This window comes from Pinus tabuliformis, chromosome 1_2, assembly GCF_031772625.1.
Source record: "Pinus tabuliformis cultivar Carrire ecotype Pingquan chromosome 1_2, CPIR1, whole genome shotgun sequence".
Taxonomy (NCBI): Eukaryota; Viridiplantae; Streptophyta; class Pinopsida; order Pinales; family Pinaceae; genus Pinus; species Pinus tabuliformis.
This window is the reverse complement of record NC_142298.1, coordinates 1,283,406,659-1,283,428,104: the sequence shown is the minus strand read 5'-3', so window position 1 is coordinate 1,283,428,104 and position 21,446 is coordinate 1,283,406,659.

Genomic DNA, 21,446 nt, shown 5'->3' with positions numbered 1-21,446 from the left:
CTCCAGATCTCCAAAAAGTCCTGGACAATCATTCCAAGGTATTTGAGACTCCCAAAGGTCTCCCACCTATGCGTGATCATGATCATGCTATTCATCTGATTCCAGGAAGTGTTCCTCCAAACATCAGGCCGTACAGATATCCCTATGCCCAAAAAAGTGAAATTGAACGTATGGTTGCAGAAATGCTAGAGGCTGGTATAATTCAACCAGTCAAAGTTCTTTCTCAGCTCCAGTAGTATTGGTGCACAAGAAGGATGGATCATGGCGCATGTGTCCGGATTATAGGGAGCTCAACAAGCTCACTATTAAAGATAAGTTCCCCATTCCTGTTATTGATGAATTACTGGATGAATTGCATGGATCAATTTACTTCACCAAGTTGGATCTTCGTTCGGGATATCATCAAATCAGAATGAAGATTGAAGACATTCCAAAAACGGCATTTAGAACTCATGAGGGTCATTATGAATTTTTGGTCATGCCTTTTGGCCTTACCAATGCACCTTCAACATTTCAAGGTTTGATGAATTCAATTTTCAAACCATTCCTTAGAAAATTTGTGTTAGTATTTTTTGATGATATACTAATCTACAGCAAGTCTTGGAAGGATCATGTTGAACATGTTGACAGGGTGCTACAACTATTGGAGGAGAAACAATTATATGCAAAAAGATCCAAATGTTTCTTTGGAGTCCAGGAGGTGGAATATTTGGGTCATATTGTATCTCATGAAGGAGTTAAGGTAGACCCTAGCAAAATTAAAGCCATTAAGGAATGGAAAATCCCCACATCCATAAAGCATCTGCGAGGATTTCTTGGGTTGACAGGGTATTATCGCAAGTTTGTTAAGAATTATGGGAGAATAGCAGCACCTCTAACAACATTATTGAAGAAAGATTCATTTTCATGGACTCCGAAAGCAACAAAGGCCTTTGAACATCTTAAAGAGGCAATGTGCCAAGCACCGGTCTTAGCTACACCGGACTTCACAAAAACCTTTATTGTGGAATGTGATGCTTCAGGAAATGGAATTGGTGCTGTTCTAATGCAAGATGAAAGACCCATTGCTTTTGAAAGTCGTCCAATCAAGGGAAAGTTTTTAAGCAAAGCTATTTATGAGAAGGAAATGTTGGCAATACTCCATGCACTTAAGAAATGGCGACCCTACCTAATGGGAAGACACTTCAAGGTAAAAACGGATCATGATAGCCTTAAATACTTTTTAGAACAAAGATTATCCTCTGAAGAGCAACAAAAGTGGGTCACAAAGATGTTGGGTTATGACTTTGAAATCATCTACAAAAAAGGGAAGCAAAATGTGGTGGCAGATGCACTCTCAAGAAAGGATGAGGATGTGGAAGCATTGTTGTGTGCCATTTCTATTATCCAACCAGATTGGATAAACGAAGCAAGGGAGGAATGGAAGAATGACGAAGAAGTGTGGGCACTTATTCGAAAGCTACAACAAGATTCCAGTACTTCTGATACATTTAGCTGGCAAAATGATTCGTTATGGTACAAAGATCGCTTATACCTCTGTAAGAATTCCCAGCTAAAACAAAAGATTCTTATGGAATTGCACACTTCTCCCTTAGGAGGGCACTCAGGATTTTTAAAAACTTACCACAGGGTTAAGAAGGAATTTTTTTGGGATGGCCTTAAATCAGATATTCAAAAGTTTGTGGCGGAATGTTTGGTTTGCCAGCAAAATAAAGTTGAAACAATTAAGACACCGGGTCTATTACAACCTTTATCCATTCCAAGCCAACGTTGGGAGGAGGTTTCAATGGATTTTATCACAGGTTTACCCAAGTCTGAGGGAAAGAGTGTCATCATGGTGGTAGTTGACAGACTTACCAAGTATGCACACTTTTGTGCATTATCACATCCATTTAAAGCCAGTACAGTTTCTACTGCATTTATGGAAACAGTTCAAAAGCTACATGGAAACCCAAAGATTATTGTAAGTGACAGAGATCCCATTTTCACTGGAAATTTTTGGACAGAATTATTTTCTTGTCTTGGTACTCAGTTAGCTCATAGCTCATCTTATCATCCTCAATCTGATGGGAAAACTGAGATAGTAAACAAATGTTTGGAAGGATATCTTCGTTGCTTTGTATCTGATAAATAGACACAATGGGTCAAATGGTTGCCTCTGGCTGAATGGTGGTATAACACTTCCTTCCATACAGCAACAAAAATGACCCCATTTATGGCACTTTATGGGTATCAACCACCATCCATCACATCATATTTAAGAGAAAATTCTAAGGTTCAGGCAGTGGAACATCACATCGAACATCAACAACAAGTCCTCCAACTCTTAAAGGATAACCTCGTGTTGGCACAAAATAGAATGAAACAACAGGCAGATCAACATCGCAGTGAAAGAAGTTTTGATGTAGGTGATTGGGTATTCCTACGGCTACAACCATATAAGAAAATGTCCCTAAAGCAAGCTAAGAAGGATAATAAACTATCACCAAAGTATTATGGTCCGTACAAGGTGTTGCAAAAGATTGGTACTATGGCATACAAATTGGAGCTTCCTGGAGCTTCTCGATTGCACCTAGTTTTCCATGTTTCATGTTTAAAGAAGGTTATAGGTGACAAGTGTTGGCATTATGAGACAAGTGTTGTCCTTGATGGCAAACCACACTGATGACAAATCATAGTGCAGAAGGTCAGCAGAAAGGAATTGATGATCAGACTACAAGAAGAAGAGAAAATTCATATACGCAGGTTCATCAAGCCCAAGTCGCGTGTACATGCAGATTGGCTTCAGTAAAAGCGCGTGTATGTGGAAAACTTATCTTTGGTCCACGACGGTTATTCCTTGGAAGTTGTGCCTATGGTTTTGGACCTTGGTGTCTCGACGGACGTGTTGATCCCTAGTTTTGAGGCTGATGGTATTGGATTTCTATGGTTTTGGCTCTTGGTATTGAACAAGGCCTAAGGCTATATAAGGAGAAGGAAATCATTAGGCAATGGTATCTGAAAAGTCTTGAATATCTAATGAAGTATTAGATCCAGTATGCAGGTTATTGGTTGATGGTGTATTGCTTGATCTGAGCTAAGGAGAGATCTCATCGGTTGATGGAGAACAAGATCTAAGGAGAGATCGGGATCAAATGGTTTGAAATGAACTATCTTTATATGGTTGATTATGCGAATTTCTAGATCTTCATACTGACGCAATGTTATGTTCTGGGTATAACTGAAATCTGGTACAACTGCAAGTTATGAAAAATTATTTTTAGATCTGTACGCAGGTTGTCTTCGGTAAAACCGCGTGTATACGCTGGTTTCCTTCATAGTAGTAGCGTATATTTTTTGGAGCTTGATTTTTGGGTTGCAGCTGGATCTGACTGTTATTGCAGAGTTCTGTAGTCTGCTCTGTGTTCTGGTGACTGGGTTTGACAGGGTTTCAGTAGTTCAGTGATTCAAAGATTGATGATGCTAGTATTGGTTGATTTATGCTTCAATGATTTGTGAATGACTCATGGTCTTCAGATTGTAATGTTGTGCTTCAGAAGTATCCAGTCTGAAAATTGATGAAAAGTGGTACCTGAAGGAAAGAAGATTGTAGGCCAGCACCTACGTACTAGTATCTTAGTTAGTACAAGAGCAAAGGGGGTTGGAGCTCCCTTCCAAGGAAGTTTGGAGAACGAGAGAAGGTTGAAGCCTTCTGCAGGTTGTAGCCTGCGTACTGGTATAAGGCTGCACCAGTACAAAAGATTGTAAATTGAAGTTCTTATTAAAGAAAGATAGAGACGACTTGCAGCAGGTGGTTTTCACCCACATTGGGTTTCCACCTTATATCATGGTGTTCATGTGTGTGGCTTTTGTGTGATGATCTGTTCTGTTATACTGTTTACTCTTAATATGGTGAATAATGACCTGATGCACTTAACTGAAGATAAACTAACAGAATTATAAGTTTTCTGGATATACGCTAGTTTCTTTAGACACAGCAGCGTGTACACGCGGGTTCCCTTAACTGAAGTAGCATATATGTTTCTGAGCATTGAAAAAGTTTTATTGATCTGATAATACTGATTCACCCCCCCTCTCAGTATTATTTCCAAAAATTGGTATCAGAGCAGGTCCTTCAGAGGAGCTTGATCGCTTGAAGGTATATCGTTCATCATGAGCAACTACGAGAGAGAAGCATCAATCAGGCCACCGGTTTTTGATGGGACAAACTTCAATTATTGGAAGGTAAGAGTTACTGCCTATCTTCAATCTCTTGGTACAGAAGTTTGGGACATCGTAGAGACAGGCTACACTTTTCCTTCAGCTACTCCTACAGATGCAGCCGAGAAAAAGAAATATGAAACAAATGCGAAAGCAGTCAATACTCTATTGGGATGTATATCTCAATCAGAATTCATGAAGGTAATGCACTATAAATCTGCAAAAGAAATATGGGACAAAATTGTCACGAGCTATGAAGGAGACGAACAGGTAAAGCGTGCTAAACTTCAAACTCTCAGGATTAAGTATGAGACTCTCAGAATGTATAATGATGAAAGTGTGGCTAACTATTTCCTTAGGGTAGAAGAGATTGTTAATTGCATGAAAAACTTGGGTGAAGAAATAAAAGAGGCTATTGTGGTTGAAAAGGTTCTAAGATATTTGTCCCCCAAGTTTGAATCTAAAGTGTCTGCCATAGAAGAAAAGGAAAATCTGCAAATTCTTACTATGTCTCAGCTTCACGGGATTCTAACCGCTTATGAAATGAGAAAGGAAGGTCCATCAGATAGAAGAGAAGCTGCCTTCAGGGCTTCAGGCAAAGAAGAGTATTATGAAGCAAGTCACGTGCCAGAAGATGAAGAAGAGGAATCAAATTTTGTCAGAAATCTTCAAAGGGGTTCTGGAAGGTTCAGAGGTAAGTTACCTTTTAAATGCTTTACTTGTGGAAGAGTAGGTCATTATGCTGCCAGATGTCCTCACAAAAACAAGAATGACAAGGGAAAGGAACTTGTTAAATGGAACAAGAAACAAAATGAAAAGAAGAAAAGCTATTACACTCATGAAGATAGTGATGAAGATGAACAAGGTAATAGATATAAATTGTTAATGGCTTTTGAAGATGATGACTATATGGATGCTATAGATGTAGAAGGCTTTTATGAAGAGATGAAAGATCTCAAAGTTTGCTTAGAAGAGAAGAGTGCTATTATTGATTCTCTACAATGTCAACTAGCTGAAAAGGAAAAACATCTTGAAAAATTGGAATGTGAGATTGTTTGTCTTAGAAAGGAGATTGAGAAAACAAAATCGATTAATATTAAATTTGTTAAAGGATCTGAAACCTTGGATGAGATTATCAATGTGCAGCGATCTCCTCTGATCAAGACAGGTCTTGGATATAATGGAGAAACATCTCAAGCCTCTACCTCTAAAAGCTATCTTGATGCAGCAAGGAGAAGGGATCAAAGGCCAAATAAAAGTAATCAGGTGAATCAGGGACAGTTTACCTCAAGAACAAATAAAGACCATCAAGAATTTTGGGGACAAACTGCCTTAAGGACAAACAGAAGCTACAACCAGCCACAGGTAAAATCTTCCCAATTTGCTCCAAGAATAAATAGAAGCTACAATCGGTTGGATGATAGATCTGATTATCGCAGAAGTTTCTTTAATGGCCAATGCTTTTCTTGCCATAACTTCGGTCACAAAGCAGCTCAATGTGTTGCATACAAGACAATCATGACTAGAGAAGCTCAAAAGCAAGGGAGAATGACTGAAACCATGAAAAGGACTTATAACAACTTTTCGGTTCTTGAAAATGAAATTGAATGCTCTATTTGTAATAACTTTGGTCATGAAGACTCTGAATGCAGGAGCAGGTTCCGGAAGACAATTCAGAAGGAGCAAAACTCAAATGTCAGAACATGGAGAATAAAGGAACCACAACCAGAAAGATGTGGGGTAGCCTTTTATGCAGAAGGTCAAGAAAGTCTATGGTACATTGACAGTGGATGTTCGAAGCATATGACAGGGGACAAAGAAAAGCTTGAGTCATATACCGCATTAGAAAAGGGGAAGAAAGTTTCTTTTGGAAACGATATCTCTGCAGCTATAAAAGGAAAAGGTGTGGCTCCATTGAAAGAGAAGGTCAAAGCTGGAAATGTTTTGTATGTTGATGGATTGAAGCATAATCTTCTGAGTGTCAGTCAGATGTGCGATCAAGGAACAGAGGTAATATTTAGATCAAATGGATGTTGTGTTCGTGATCTTGATACAGGTAAAACAGTGATCAAAGGAAGAAGGACTCCAAATAATCTATACATATTTGAAGAAGGACCACAAAAATGCTATTTGAGCAAGGATGATGAACACTGGCTATGGCATCGAAGATTGGGGCATCTAAGCTTTTCACAAATAAGGAAAGCATGCAAATATCAGGCAGTTCGTGGTCTTCCAGATATCAAAATTCCAGACAACACTATATGCAAATCTTGTTAGTTTGGAAAGCAAACCAGAACTAACTTTCCAGAGAAGGAAGGATCAGCTAGCATGCCTCTTGAGCTAGTACATACAGATACATGTGGTCCATTCAGAAAAAGAACACCTCGAGGAGAAGAATACTTGATATTATTCATTGACGATTTCTCCAGGTTTGTCTGGTTAGGACTTATGAAGCACAAAGATGAAGCTTTCGAAAAATTCAAATCCTTCAAAGCCTTGGTTGAAAATGAATCAGGACACAAAATTAAGTGCCTCAGATCTGACAGAGGTGGGGAATTTATCTCAAACAAATTTTTCGATTTCTGTGAAGAACATGGGATAAGAAGAGAATTCTCTACAGCTAGAACTCCTCAACAAAATGGGGTGGTGGAAAGAATGAACAGAACAATACAACAAATGGCTCGTGCTATGCTTGATGAATCAGGTACTCCCGCAACCTTATGGGGTGAGGCTGCACATGCTACGGTTATTATTCTTAACAAAACAAATTTCCGAGTAAACAGCACTCAAACACCTCATGAGCTCTGGAGTGGTGAGACTCCTTCGGTGAAGCATTTCAAAATCTTTGGGAGCAAATGTTATATTAAGAATACTGATGAGCAACTTGGAAAACTTGAACCAAGAGCAGATGAAGACATTCTTCTTGGTTATTCTCCACATAGCAAAGCATACAAGTGCTACAACAAAAGACTTGGCAGAATTGTTGACAACATTGATGTAGTGGTTGATGAGAAGGGATATATTCCTAGGCAAGTTCATCATGAAGACATTGAAGAAGATGAAGGCTACCCTCAAAGGCAGAATGATGAAGAAGAAGAACCTCAAGAAGAACCTCAAGAAGAAGAAGAACCTCAAGAAGAACCAGAGGAGCATACAAGAATAGAAGAGAAGACTCCATCTAGATATGTTCAAAAGAATCATCCAGAATCTCAGATTGTGGGGCAGAAAGAAGCAGGAATACAAACAAGAAGAAGAATTGTAGAAGCTTCAAGCTATTTGGCATTACTCTCTTCTACTGAACCAAAAAATTTGAAAGAGGCATGCAAAGATGAATGTTGGGTCAAAGCAATGGATGAAGAACTTGAGCAGATCGAAAAGAACAATACTTGGGAATTGGTTCCTAGACCAAAAGATAAAAATGTCATAGGGACTAAATGGGTCTTCAAAAATAAATTGAATGAAAATGGAGAAGTAATTAGAAACAAGGCCAGACTTGTTTGTAAAGGGTATGCGCAGTAAGAAGGAATAGATTTTGAAGAGACCTTTGCTCCTGTTGCAAGACTTGAGGCCATCCGAATGTTCCTTGCTCTCTCAAGCTTTCAAAACTTCAAGGTATTTCAAATGGACGTGAAATTAGCCTTCCTGAATGGAGACTTAGAAGAAGAAGTATATATTGAACAGCCAGATGGTTTCATTCTTGGGAATGATCCAAATCTTGTATGCAGATTGAAAAAGGCTCTCTATGGTCTCAAACAAGCTCCAAGGGCTTGGTACTATCGGTTGGACAAATATCTTCACCAACAAGGCTTTTCAAAAGGATCAGCAGATAGCAACCTCTATATAAAAGTTGAAAATAACAAATTGCTAATACTTGTTGTTTATGTAGATGATATTATCTTTGGCAGCAATGAAGAGACTATGAGTCAAAACTTTGCCTTGGTTATGCAGAAAGAATTCGAAATGTAATTACTTGGAGAATTGACATACTTCCTTGGATTGCAAATCCAACAAAATGAAGGAGGCATCTTCTTGTCTCAAACCAAGTACCTCAAGCAGATCTTGAAGACGTATGGCATGGAAGAGTCAAAGCCAGTATGTACACCCATGGTTACAGCATGCAGCCTCAGTGCAAATGATGAATCAGCAGCAGTTCATCAACCAACTTATAGATCCATGATTGGGAGTTTGCTTTATTTGACAGGTACCCGACCAGATATTATGCATGCAGTAGGAATTGTTGGAAGATTTCAAGCCAACCCAAAGGACACTCATCTTCAGGCAGTCAAAAGAATCTTCAAGTATCTTCAAGGGACCCAAAACTATGGCTTATGGTATCCTAGAGATACAGACCTCACTCTTCATGCTTACACATATGCAGATTGGGCCGGAAGTGTGGATGATAGGAAAAGCACAAGTGGTGGTGCTTTCTTCATGGGTTCCAGATTAGTATCTTGGTTCAGCAAGAAACAGAGTTCGATTGCCTTATCTACAACTGAAGCAGAATATGTGGCTGCGGCATCTTGTTGCACACAACTTCTTTGGATGATGCAGACCTTGCAGGATTTTCAAATCACTTGCACTCCACCAGTCTCTATCTTATGTGATAATACAAGTGCAATCAGCATTTCAAAGAATCCAGTCATGCACTCAAAGACCAAGCACATACCAATCAAGTACCATTTTCTTCGGGAACAAGTGCTTGAGCAGAAGATCAAGCTGGAGTATGTTCCTTCTAAGGAACAAGTTGCTGATATTTTCACAAAACCACTGCCCAGGGAAACTTTTGAATATCTCAGACAAAAGCTGGGAGTAGTTAATGCTTCATCCTGCTGTTGAAGCTTGTCTGTTCTACAGAAAAGTTGGTATACGCAAGTTACGTAAGGGATATACCCGTATATACGCCGATTTATGCTGGGAAAGTCACGTGTATGGTGTACGCGTGTTGCAGAAAGCATGTCCGCGTGCATACGCTGTTTTATGTAGGAGAAGTCGCGTATATGGAGTTCTGAACAACAAGGGCAGACTCCGGTTGGAGAAGGTCTGAGATGGGTATGCCAGAAGACTTCAGGCACAGGTTCAGGGGGAGCAGCAGGCATAGGTTCAGGAGGAGCAGATTAAAGTCTCATAAAGCATTGTTGGCATTTAGATGCTTTTAGTTCTAGTACACAACTGTTGTTGGTTTCAGGAGAAGGAGCTCAGAAGGAAATCTTGGTTGCTGATCTAAAAGATGTGTATCAGATGCTGCTTGTGACTTTCATAAGTCTTGGTCTAGATTTGTTGTCTCTATGTCATGTATCTCTTCTGTAATATCTCTTTTATAGTGTCAAGGTCATGTAACGGCCTATGATTTCCCCACTATGCCTGGGATGGATGAATGATGTAATGTTATTGGTTATTATATTTCTGTTGTATCTCCTCTTGGTTGGGAGTATGGATGCATGCATTGCGTTTTTTGGTGATAGGAAGGTCCTTTATGATGTATAAGTCTTGGTTCGTTCGAAGAACATCTTTTGCAGATCTTGCCTACAGTCAGGGGGAGCATGTTCAGCACAGCAGAGCAGAGAGATCAACATGTACTCAGGGGGAGCACAGCCCTTTGCCCTTGATGACAAAGGGGGAGAATAGTTCTAAGGATCTTGGGGTTGCCATCAAGTCCAAAGGGGGAGATTGTTGGCATTATGAGACAAGTGTTGTCCTTGATGGCAAACCACACTGATGACAAATCATAGTGCAGAAGGTCAGCAGAAAGGAATTGATGATCAGACTACAAGAAGAAGAGAAAATTCATATACGCAGGTTCATCAAGCCCAAGTCGCGTGTACACGCAGATTGGCTTCAGTAAAAGCGCGTGTATGTGGAAAACTTATCTTTGGTCCACGACGGTTATTCCTTGGAAGTTGTGCCTATGGTTTTGGACCTTGGTGTCTCGACGGACGTGTTGATCCCTAGTTTTGAGGCTGATGGTATTGGATTTCTATGGTTTTGGCTCTTGGTATTGAACAAGGCCTAAGGCTATATAAGGAGAAGGAAATCATTAGGCAATGGTATCTGAAAAGTCTTGAATATCTAATGAAGTATTAGATCCAGTATGCAGGTTATTGGTTGATGGTGTATTGCTTGATTTGAGCTAAGGAGAGATCTCATCGGTTGATGGAGAACAATATCTAAGGAGAGATCGGGATCAAATGGTTTGAAATGAACTATCTTTATATGGTTGATTATGCGAATTTCTAGATCTGCATACTGACGCAATGTTATGTTCTGGGTATAACTGAAATCTGGTACAACTGCAAGTTATGAAAAATTATTTTTAGATCTGTACGCAGGTTGTCTTTGGTAAAACCGCGTGTATACACTGGTTTCCTTCATAGTAGTAGCGTATATTTTTTGGAGCTTGATTTTTGGGTTGCAGCTGGATCTGACTGTTATTGCAGAGTTCTGTAGTCTGCTCTGTGTTCTGGTGACTGGGTTTGACAGGGTTTCAGTAGTTCAGTGATTCAAAGATTGATGATGCTAGTATTGGTTGATTTATGCTTCAATGATTTGTGAATGACTCATGGTCTTCAGATTGTAATGTTGTGCTTCAGAAGTATCCAGTCTGAAAATTGATGAAAAGTGGTACCTGAAGGAAAGAAGATTGTAGGCCAGCACCTACGTACTAGTATCTTAGCTAGTACAAGAGCAAAGGGGGTTGGAGCTCCCTTCCAAGGAAGTTTGGAGAACGAGAGAAGGTTGAAGCCTTCTGCAGGTTGTAGCCTGCGTACTGGTATAAGGCTACACCAGTACAAAAGATTGTAAATTGAAGTTCTTATTAAAGAAAGATAGAGATGACTTGCAGCAAGTGGTTTTCACCCACATTGGGTTTCCACCTTATATCATGGTGTTCATGTGTGTGGCTTTTGTGTGATGATCTGTTCTGTTATACTGTTTACTCTTAATATGGTGAATAATGACCTGATGCACTTAACTGAAGATAAACTAACAGAATTATAAGTTTTCTGGATATACGCTAGTTTCTTTAGACACAGCAGCGTGTACACGCGGGTTCCCTTAACTGAAGTAGCGTATATGTTTCTGAGCATTGAAAAAGTTTTATTGATCTGATAATACTGATTCACCCCCCCTCTCAGTATTATTTCCAACAACAAGCTCCCAATTCAAACAATATTTCCAGAACTTAACGAGGAAGGAAAAATTATATTGGAACCGGAAGCAGTCACAGAAACAAGAACTCGACAGCTACGAAATCGATCAATTTCAGAGTATCTTATCAAGTGGAAGAACTTATCCGCTGAAGATTCCACATGGGAGGATGAGAATTTTATGCATAAGTATCCAGAACTACTCAAGCGTTGAGGAGAACACTTTTTTGAAGGAAAGGGGCATGTTGGGTCTCTATAATACTAGTGATTACCCCATTACTGTTGTAGTTATACCCCTTATTTATATTGTTGTGCCCCTAATACCCCCATATTGTTATTTCTGTGCCCCATAGAATCCCTCTACTGTTATTTTTGTGGCTTTATATTATTATTGTTAGGTCGGCTGGATTATATTGTGACTCCTTAGACTCCTATATATAGAAAGGAGGTTTTGTCATTTGTATCATCGAAGAATTGTTAATTTATGTAATGTAAAGGAGGTTTCCCCCTCGAAGAGGCTGAATTCTAAGGTGCTGATCTTTCTTTTCTATCTTTTCTTGAGCTGGTTTCATAACACAATCATATTATAAACCTATACTTTGATCTAGAAAGGCACATTAGAAGGAAGACGACATCTTGCTAGTCAATTCCAATCAAAGGACGTGACCAGACTACTTGGAGGAGGTACCCTAAGAATGGGATAATTACCCCCTTGAGTTACGAGAACGAGAGAATTTTCCTCCTGTCTTGATGGAACGGAAGGGTTGCCTCCAAGCTCATTGGAATCTGAAAAAATGAAAAGAACCTGAGTGGTATCATACTCACTCTCTACAGGAAAGGTATGATTAACTGAAGGTGAAATCGGGTCAATGGTTTCCTCAACCTGCGACTGGTCAGGTATAGACTCATGGGATTCACATTCAGAGAGAGTGGGTTTGACCGATGGTTAATTTGGGCTAGTCACTTCATCAACTAGTGAAGGATTAAGGGAGAGTCTCTTGTAACCAGATGGAAGTCATTGCAGAGATGCAAGACGGTTATAATCCAACACTTTTTAGGCTTCATCCAGATAGGGACAAATGTTAATGGGGTGATTCCCTTCGCATAACCTACAGGGAAACTTAACTTTACCCTTCTTTCCATGAACTTTACTACCACTAGTTGATGGTGTATTACCAGCATGATCTCCAGAAGTTGATGACACAGGATGATGCGAATGAGAAGACCATTCTTCTAAGATCTAGGGAATACTAGAACAATTTCAAAGAATGTGGTCTCCCGTACAAAGTTTGCATAGATATCGAAGTTTGTGAGGCTTATCGAATAGTTTCTCATTAAAAGTTTCATTCGAAGCAATGGTTGCTTGGTTGCCCCCATGCTGAATTTTCTTCTTCTTCTTCTTCCCTTTCTTCTTCTTCTTATCCACCTGGTTACTAGTGTTAATACTTTCACCAGGTGAAGAGGAAGAAAGGGAGGAAGAAAAAACCGATGAAGAAGGTAAAGGGTCAACTTTAGGATCAACTGGACGTTGATTTTTTCTAGTTGTAGGAATATTCAGTTGCGGGGCCAAGGAGGTTGAGAACAACCATATTGGCAAGCTGATGGTATGTCCCGGAAGGGATAATGTAGCCATATAAGTAGCACTAATGTTTCTTAAAGGAGGCAAAGGACTAGGATTCCCATCAAAAGGAATTCCTTGATCGGTGGACTCCGGAGTTGTTGCCATATGTCTCAACCTAAGATCAACTAAGGAGTGATGTGGAGGATGTTATCCATGGTCAGTTAATTTTATTTTAATCAAAATAACATAACAATACAAAAGAGGGATAATCTAGGAAAAAGGATTACCAAGTAACTGTGAATTGCAATATACTGCCTCAGTAAACCAAGGACTTAACATACGTGCAAGAAATCTCCCCGAATGTTGTTTTCAATGTATCACAGTATACAAGGTGGCCGACTCGGTTACCTAAGGATGGATAACTACCTAATGTAGTCCTCCCAAATATACCCAAAAGTACGTGGAGACCCAATCTATGTTAGCATTGTCTAATGTGATACCGCACAGTGAGAGCATTCCCTTATACTTTTCATACTATAGTACCACCTGATATACCCAAAAGTACATGGATGAGCTATGATATACTTAGGTACATGGAATTAGGTATCACACTCGAAGTGTATTGCCAAACATTAACGATAGCTACTATGTTTAATGACGTCGGAACACGTCTCTGGCCTAGACCTCTTAATGTTATGTGTTAAGTTACAATGCTCCATTAGGTTAATTGAGATAAATTTTAGTTGATCTTGTTTGAAAGTTTACCTTTCATGTTCACTGCGTGATGTTTCTGAAACTCCTAGAATGCAACTATGATGAGAAACATTCTTTTCATTTGATTTAAACAATGAGTTAAACCATAACTAAAAGGGATAGAACAATCAAAATCTTTAAACAAAGATAATTGAGCACCTATAACGCAATTTCCCTAGCTATTCCTATCCAGCATTCACAAACTACAATATGCATGATGCAAGTATTTCTTTTAAGTCCCTTTAGTGTTTAGACGAACAAAAAGGAACTAAATGCATAAACAAACAATCACTACCTTTCAAAATGAAATGAAGACTTTACGACAATTTCGTTTTTAGAAAAGTAAAGACGAATGTATGTAAACTAACTTTGGACAATGATTTGATAATGATAAAGAAATATCTTAAGAAACATTAAAAAAACAAAGCTAAAGTGGGCATGGAAGAGAGATGTTAATTTGGACTTCAGAGATAGAGAAACATTGACCATTCAGCAAACAACAATCAGAAGCAACTTTCGAAAAAATCAAGCAAAAGATGGGTTTTTTGGCTTGACAGGGACCAGTGTAGCCCTGCGTGGGAGACAGTGCATTATAGAGCACTGTCTCTAAGCCAAGAGTGCTCTATAGAGCCTTTTCCCCTGACCAGGGGTGATATGGTAACAAAACATTCCTAGAGTAGGCATTCTAGTGCAAATTTTGACCAAAAAAGCTTCAAAATGACTTAAAAGAGATCAATGAAGTCAATTAAAGTCTACTAGGATGTAATATGATAAGGGTAAGCCACCAGGAACTCTCGTCGTTCCCTAGTATGGTCCTCAATTTGTTATACATAATTTATACCTATGGATAAATATATCTTCCCTAAGTGGGTAGTTGCACTTAGAACAACTGAAGTAAAGATGTTTAACCTTTTCCTACAATAAACAAATAAGATAAAGGAACCTATTTGTGATCCTTCACTTCCTTTGATCTCCTTTGAGTTTCTCCTGTTACTCCCACTCAAACTAAATTCGTTCAATTGGTACTTGCCAACATAAATAGAAGATGACAACAATCAAAGCATAAGATCTATTTATTGTAAACAAATGGAATCGAAAACATTCAAACATACATTCATCATAGATATAGACAAAAGTATTGGAAAAGGAACAAACAATTTTATTGACTGATAGAAGGAGAAGTTACACCCAATGTGGTTTTATCTTATGTCACTCATCCAGCTTAGTCCAAACCCTCATCACACCAATAGCAACATCAATCCAGTAGCATAAAATTACTTGACAATGATTTCAAGTCTCTAAACCAACAATATTTCTCTATAATATCCAAGCTCTAGCCCCCTTGGCTCTTTGATGGGAGGCCAATTTCTAGATGAATGCAAGTGGTTTTGCCATTAATATGACACTGAATGGTTTTCCATAACTGGATGATTAGTTTCTATGTTCAAAGGGATGAGAGGATAGAGGATTAGATTATCCATAGCCTATCCATAGTCGAGCTCATAGGATGAGATAAGAGCTGGGCATCCTCTAGAATGTTCTAGAATCAAGGAATATTCCTAGCATCCTATGCCAATTTCACTCATCCTCGCCCAGCGCAGGCTTAAGTGGGCCTAGTTTCTATACAACGCAGGTCTGAATGGGCCTACCTAATATGCAGAGCCGTTGCCCCTGACGAAGGCTGTGTTGGTGTCCCAAGGAGGCATTTTAGCTGGGTTTCAAACTAGGAAACTTTTATGGATGAAAGCACTTAATGAAGTGGCATGTCTAGGGCATGTAGAAATTGAATTAGGGTTTGATAGACCCTATTTACATTAATCTGATCGTTGGAAGTGATGTGCCAAAATAGACCTATAACAAGGTCTTCCTATGGTATCTTACAGAGATGGTGTTTGTTCCAGATGTGCACTCATAAAACACCACTGAGATAGTTTTGAAAAACATGCCTCTTGGCATACCTCAACCCCTTTACAGCTTGTGCATAGTGATTTATGTGGTCCACTTCTAGTTGTTTCATTCTCTGGCTACAAGTATTTCTTAGCTTTCATTGATGATTTCTCTAGATGCACTTGGGTATACTTCTTAAAACTCAAGAGTGAAGTCTTTAACATGTTCTTGGCCTTTAAGGCCTTTGTTGAGAAACAATATGGACATCAAATTCTTAAGCTAAGATCTAATAATGGCAGAGAATATGTTAACAAAAAATTCATCAACTTTTGCACTGAGCACAGAATTCATTTGCAGCATACTGTTCCAGATACTCCACAACAAAATGGTGTAGCTAAAAGGAAGAATATCACCTTAAAGAAAATGGCTAATTATATGCTTCAATCTAAAGGAATTAATCTTAATTTTTGCATAGAAGCAATTAATTGTGCAAATTACATAGTAAATCATATTCCTACTAAGGTTTTAAAGAATATTACCCCAGAAGAAGCATGGAGCTCAATTAAACCAGATGTAAGTCACTTTCATGTTTTTGGAAGTGAAGCATGGGCCCATATTCCAGATGAGAAACATAAATCCTTAGAAACTAAGAGTGAAAAATGGTTTTCTGTTGGATATTATGAAGATTTCAAAAGATATATACTTCTTCAACCTAAATCCAAAAATGTTATCATTATAAGTGATATAAATTTTTCTGAAAATATATTGGCCTACGATCCTAGTTCGGCAGATGTACCACCTCTCTCTATCCCTTCTACTTCTGAAAATATTCCTTCTTCAGATGATGACAGTGAGGATCACAATCCTTCCCCACCTTGTTGAGATCTTGCTTTAGCTCCTCAGCCTCAAAAATGGTTCCATGCTACTCGGGATGCAGTAGGTGCTCTTGCAGGTGATCCTATAGATCAACGTCGTACACGTTCTTAGTTTGATGGAGTCTCTTCTTTACTAGCTCAAGCTTCAATGAATTATGATCCTGACACCTTTGCAGAAGCTTCAGGCCATCCAGATTGGGATGCAACTATGAATGAAGAATATCATTCATTATTGGCAAATGATACATGGGACCTTGTTCCACTTCCAAAGGGACGAAAAATTGTTAGATGAAAATGGGTTTACAGAGCCAAGTTTGGACTAGATGGAAAAGTTGATAAACATAAATCTCATCTCGTTGCTAAGCATTTTTCACAAGTTGAAGGCATTTAATATAATGAAACCTTCTCCCTTGTTTCCAAAAATAACTCTATCTTGCTCTTTCTTTCCTTTGTTGCCTCTTTCGAATGGGAAGTCTATCAGATGGATGTTAAATCTGCCTTCTTGCATGGGAACTTGCATGAAGAAATATATATGGAAAAACCTCCTGAATTTATACAAATAGACTCCAGCCTTGTATGTCGGCTTAATAAATCCCTTTATGGTCTCAAGCAAGCCCCTCAGGCTTGGTATTCCAAAATGGATAGCTTTCTTTTAGATACTAGCTTTTCTAGTTGTCATTATGACAATACTGTCTACACCAAGAAAGTGGGTAAGTCTCTTATCATTCTTGTTCTTTATGTTGATGATCTTATCCTTACTAGTAGAGATCCCAGCCTTATAAACCATGTGAAGTCCAACCTTAAAAGGAAGTTTGAAATTATAGACTTAGGGCACTTGCATTATTTTCTTGGTCTTCAGGTCTTGCAATCCAAAGAAGGTATTTCCCTTTCCCAGTCCAAGTATGTCTATGATCTTCTATGCCACTTTCACATGGAAGACTGTAAGCTATCCCCTTCTCCCTTTTAGTCTGGAGAAAAACATTCAATCACTTGTACTTCCCCTATAGTTGATTCTATCTTATAAGATCAGCTTGTTGGAAAATTTTTGTATCTGACCCATACCCGTCCCGACATTTCCTTTTTGTTGGCCTTATTTTTTGGTTTATGCAAAATCCACATGAAAGTAATTGGAAATCAGATAAAAGAATACTTTTTTATGTTCAAGGTAAAATTCAGTTTGGGATTCATTACAATGCAAAAGCATCTCCTATATTGGTTAGTTTCACTGATTCTGATTGGGATGGTGTTATAGATCCATTTGGGCACATCAACCCCTACTTACAGATTAGTACTATTAGGGCCCATCAAACCCTAATTCAGTTGTTACATGCCCTAATTGATCTAAAAATGGGTCACTCAGGCTTCTTGTCTAGCTTACAAGAACCTCTCCCACTTCTAAAGCTTGAATATTCCCAAGTCCTATTGATTAACCACTGCGGAATTGATAATATGCTAGACAATATAGTATACGCTTATGCTTGTGTTAAACTGATTATATGCTTTAAAAATCTGTTATTTTAGCTGATATGTAAATGTGCTTGAACATAATATATATATGCATATAACAGTAACAATGCAGCAATAAACAATCACATAGAAACAACAATTTAATTAGGAGTTCACCCACAACTCTTGGGCTACATCTTTGTGAGCTCTAGTCAACTCAACTAGGCTCTTTGGGATTATGGTATAAGTCTTTTTTACAAGCTCTTGGCTTAACCCCTGTTGTTTTACACAGAAATAGTGGGTTCAGACACCATGTTATTCCTTGGCTCTTGAAGCTATGGCTCTTAGCTCTGGCTCTTGTCTCTTAGTTCTGGCTCTTTGGCTCTGACTCTGGCTTTTTGGCTCTGGCTCTGGCTCTAGCTCTTTGCCTTTGGCTTCTTTCTTCCCTCTATCAGTTTACAACCCTCTTGGATTTTCACTTGACTTCCAAGTGACTCCCTCGACTGCCTTTTTTCTTCTGCGCTACCTCTCTTGCCTTAGCTTCCTGCTTTGGCTTCAATTTTAGAAAAAAGACCCCAACAACAACCTCAGCAACCAACAATAATCCTTGTCTCTGTCGTTCTGTGGCTATTAAGCCAAATCGGTGTTGTTTGTTCATTTTCCCTTTTGAGCTCCCTATCTTCTAGCCTTTGTCTACTCAAATCCCCTCTCTAAGCGTTAGCAATCATTGCTAAATGCCCTCAGGGATGGTGGCCACTTGTGCTGTAACGGAAGGGGCCATTGGGCCTTTGAAATACCAAATTTTGGCATTCTCGGCCTACACAAGAAAATACACTAAACACGAAAAAAATCCGCAGAGAACACTGTTCACCGGACTTCAAATCTTCATAATTGTGCACTATATCCCTATCAAGTCCGCATGAAATCACTATCGCAAGTAGCTTTGGCCTTGTTCCAAGGTTGGCCTTCGTATTTTAAAAATAAGTTAAAACATGGAAAAAGCCCAAAAGATGACTTTATCAGATTTGAAATATTATGTATTTTTATTCGCAGACCCTTTCGGGTTCGGCCTTCATTGCATCAATGCTTTCCCATCGTATTTCGTTTATCAAACGAAATACGTGGAAACACAATGAAACTATTGTTCGACGGATCTGAGACTTTATAGAATATTGTGTAACGTTATCAGGTCCGCATCGCATATATATATATATATATATATATATATATATATATATATATATATATATATATATATGTCTTGCTCCTCTGCATGTCACTGATGTGACCCGTCACAATCGCATGTCGCACATACCCCGGGCCATTGTAGTGCTCTATTATGGTTGTCGATTGTGATATCGCGATCACAATAATCATATATTATGCTCCGATATCCTCCGATAGCCACCGTCGATTGTGATTGTCGATGGGATCTAGATCGTTGATCAGCCAGATCCAACGGATCTTGTTCGTTATTGGTTTAAGCCTCCGATAGGCCTTATTTCCACCATTTCTTCAGATTTTTGGGTCCTGATAGTGTTATCCCCCTTTTCTCAAGGTCCTCCTTTTGTGCTAGTTTTGAATATTTTTTAGGATTTTGAAGACTTAGAGGGTTTTTAGGACCCATTTTTAGGGGATTTTACTCCTTTTTCCAAAGGATAGAGGTAGTTTCATTTTATGATAACTTTTGCATCCTAAGTTAGTTTTTTCCCATTTCAAGTTGCAGTAGATTTAGAATGAGATGATCTCTGCAATGGGGCTAGTTCTAGGAACTTCCTTGGACTTTTATTTTCCTCAATGGGGAACACTTAGGCTTAGGAGTCTATCCAAAATCCATTTTGGATCATGCCTTCCCACTAAAATAACTTTTGGTCTCCAAAAGATTGATATACTGATCTGAACAATAAATGAGAGTGACTTACCCTCTTCTTTCAGCCTCCCCTACACTTGCCTTTGCATAGTGCCCCTGAACCAAAGTTTCTGACCACTTCCCTTCTTAGATGGGTTGGTCTTCTTGGGAAGAATTGTCTTCCTCCTTGCCTTCCTGCAGAATTCCTGCTGAAATGGTTATAGAAGGTAGTTTGAGCTTCTCTGCTTTGATCATTGATCCAAGGTGGCTCAAACAAATGTGAAGTACATCTGATCCACAAAACTTTCATTTGTACCTATTTGACAAGATGTTGAAATACAAGGAAAACATCAACATCCCTATGCTCATGCATGCATTTCATCTTTCAACTTTCACTTAAGCACACTGTACTTTCGAAGCTGAAATGAAATATAATTTTGAAGCAACAAAGTGAGTCTCCTGCTCAACTTCTCCATTCACCTTCTTGGTAACATCCTGAAACTTGCATTCCATTAACAAAGAAATGCAAATAGATGCATCAATAGACATGAAATATTAATCAGATAAGAACTCTAATCATTTCTTACCAATCCCTTTCAAAGGTACTACCTTTGTCTGCACATCAGCATCAACATGTGAATCATTTTAAGACACATCACCCATGCAATCTTCATTTCCATTTCTGCCATCTTCTCTTTCCACTTTCTTCAACTTTGGTGGAAGCATTGTTGGATTCAGTGTCCAACATTTTGCAGCAAGATATCCTTGCTTATGGCAGTAAGTGCACTGCATGTGCATCCTCTTGAAAGCATGACTTTCCTTGTCCAATGGACCTTTGGCTTCTTGCTTATTTTCCTTCAAAAGTTTCCTGTATGTGGCCATTCTCTTCCAACATCTAGAAACATCATGGTTATCCAAACCACAAAAGGAACATGCAACTCTTTCCCCATGCTTATGTGGAAATTTACCATGCTTTACAAAATCAAAAGGAATGTGTTTAGAACCAGATTTATACCTACCTCTTTCACATTTATTGCCTTCATGAGGAGGTGAATCAAATGAAGAAGTGGCCCACTTTGGAACACCATCAATCTCTTCAAGGTTGTTAGAGTCTCCCCAACTCTCTGGTTCAAGTGTGTGCTTTTAGACACCTGCATCCTGCAAATGATGTTTCAAGCTATTGCATTCCTCCTAAATACAATCTTCGCACTCTGCAATGCAACCCCTTATTGGAGCTATTTCAATGGCCTTCATGGTAGCTTTGGAACTTTCCCCATGAGCTTGTCCATAGCAAGGACCCAAATACTTAGGCCTTTCCTCAACCATTATTGGTTCAACAATACCTTGTGCATGCTTTCCCAATCCGTTTCCTTCATAGCCCATCTTGGACATTAGCTTGGAACCTATGCCTCTAGCATGTTTTTCAAAAGAACCAATATAAGCATTCTCAGAAGAATTTGAAGACAAACTGGAAATGTTTACCTCTTCTTCAAGATGATACTTAACTAAGGATTCTTGGGCAACAAAGAGCTGTGTTTCCAACTCATGCATCCTCTTTAGGTTCATATTTGCAATATGAAGTTGCCTCTCCATTTCTTGCAATTTGTTAGAAGGCAACTGCTTCTCTTCCTTCATGGAATTCAATTGCTCTCTAAGTCCACTGCTCTTCCTTCCATCCTCATACATTTCTCTCACCATATCCATCATGGTGGACAATTCTTGCTTCATGTCCT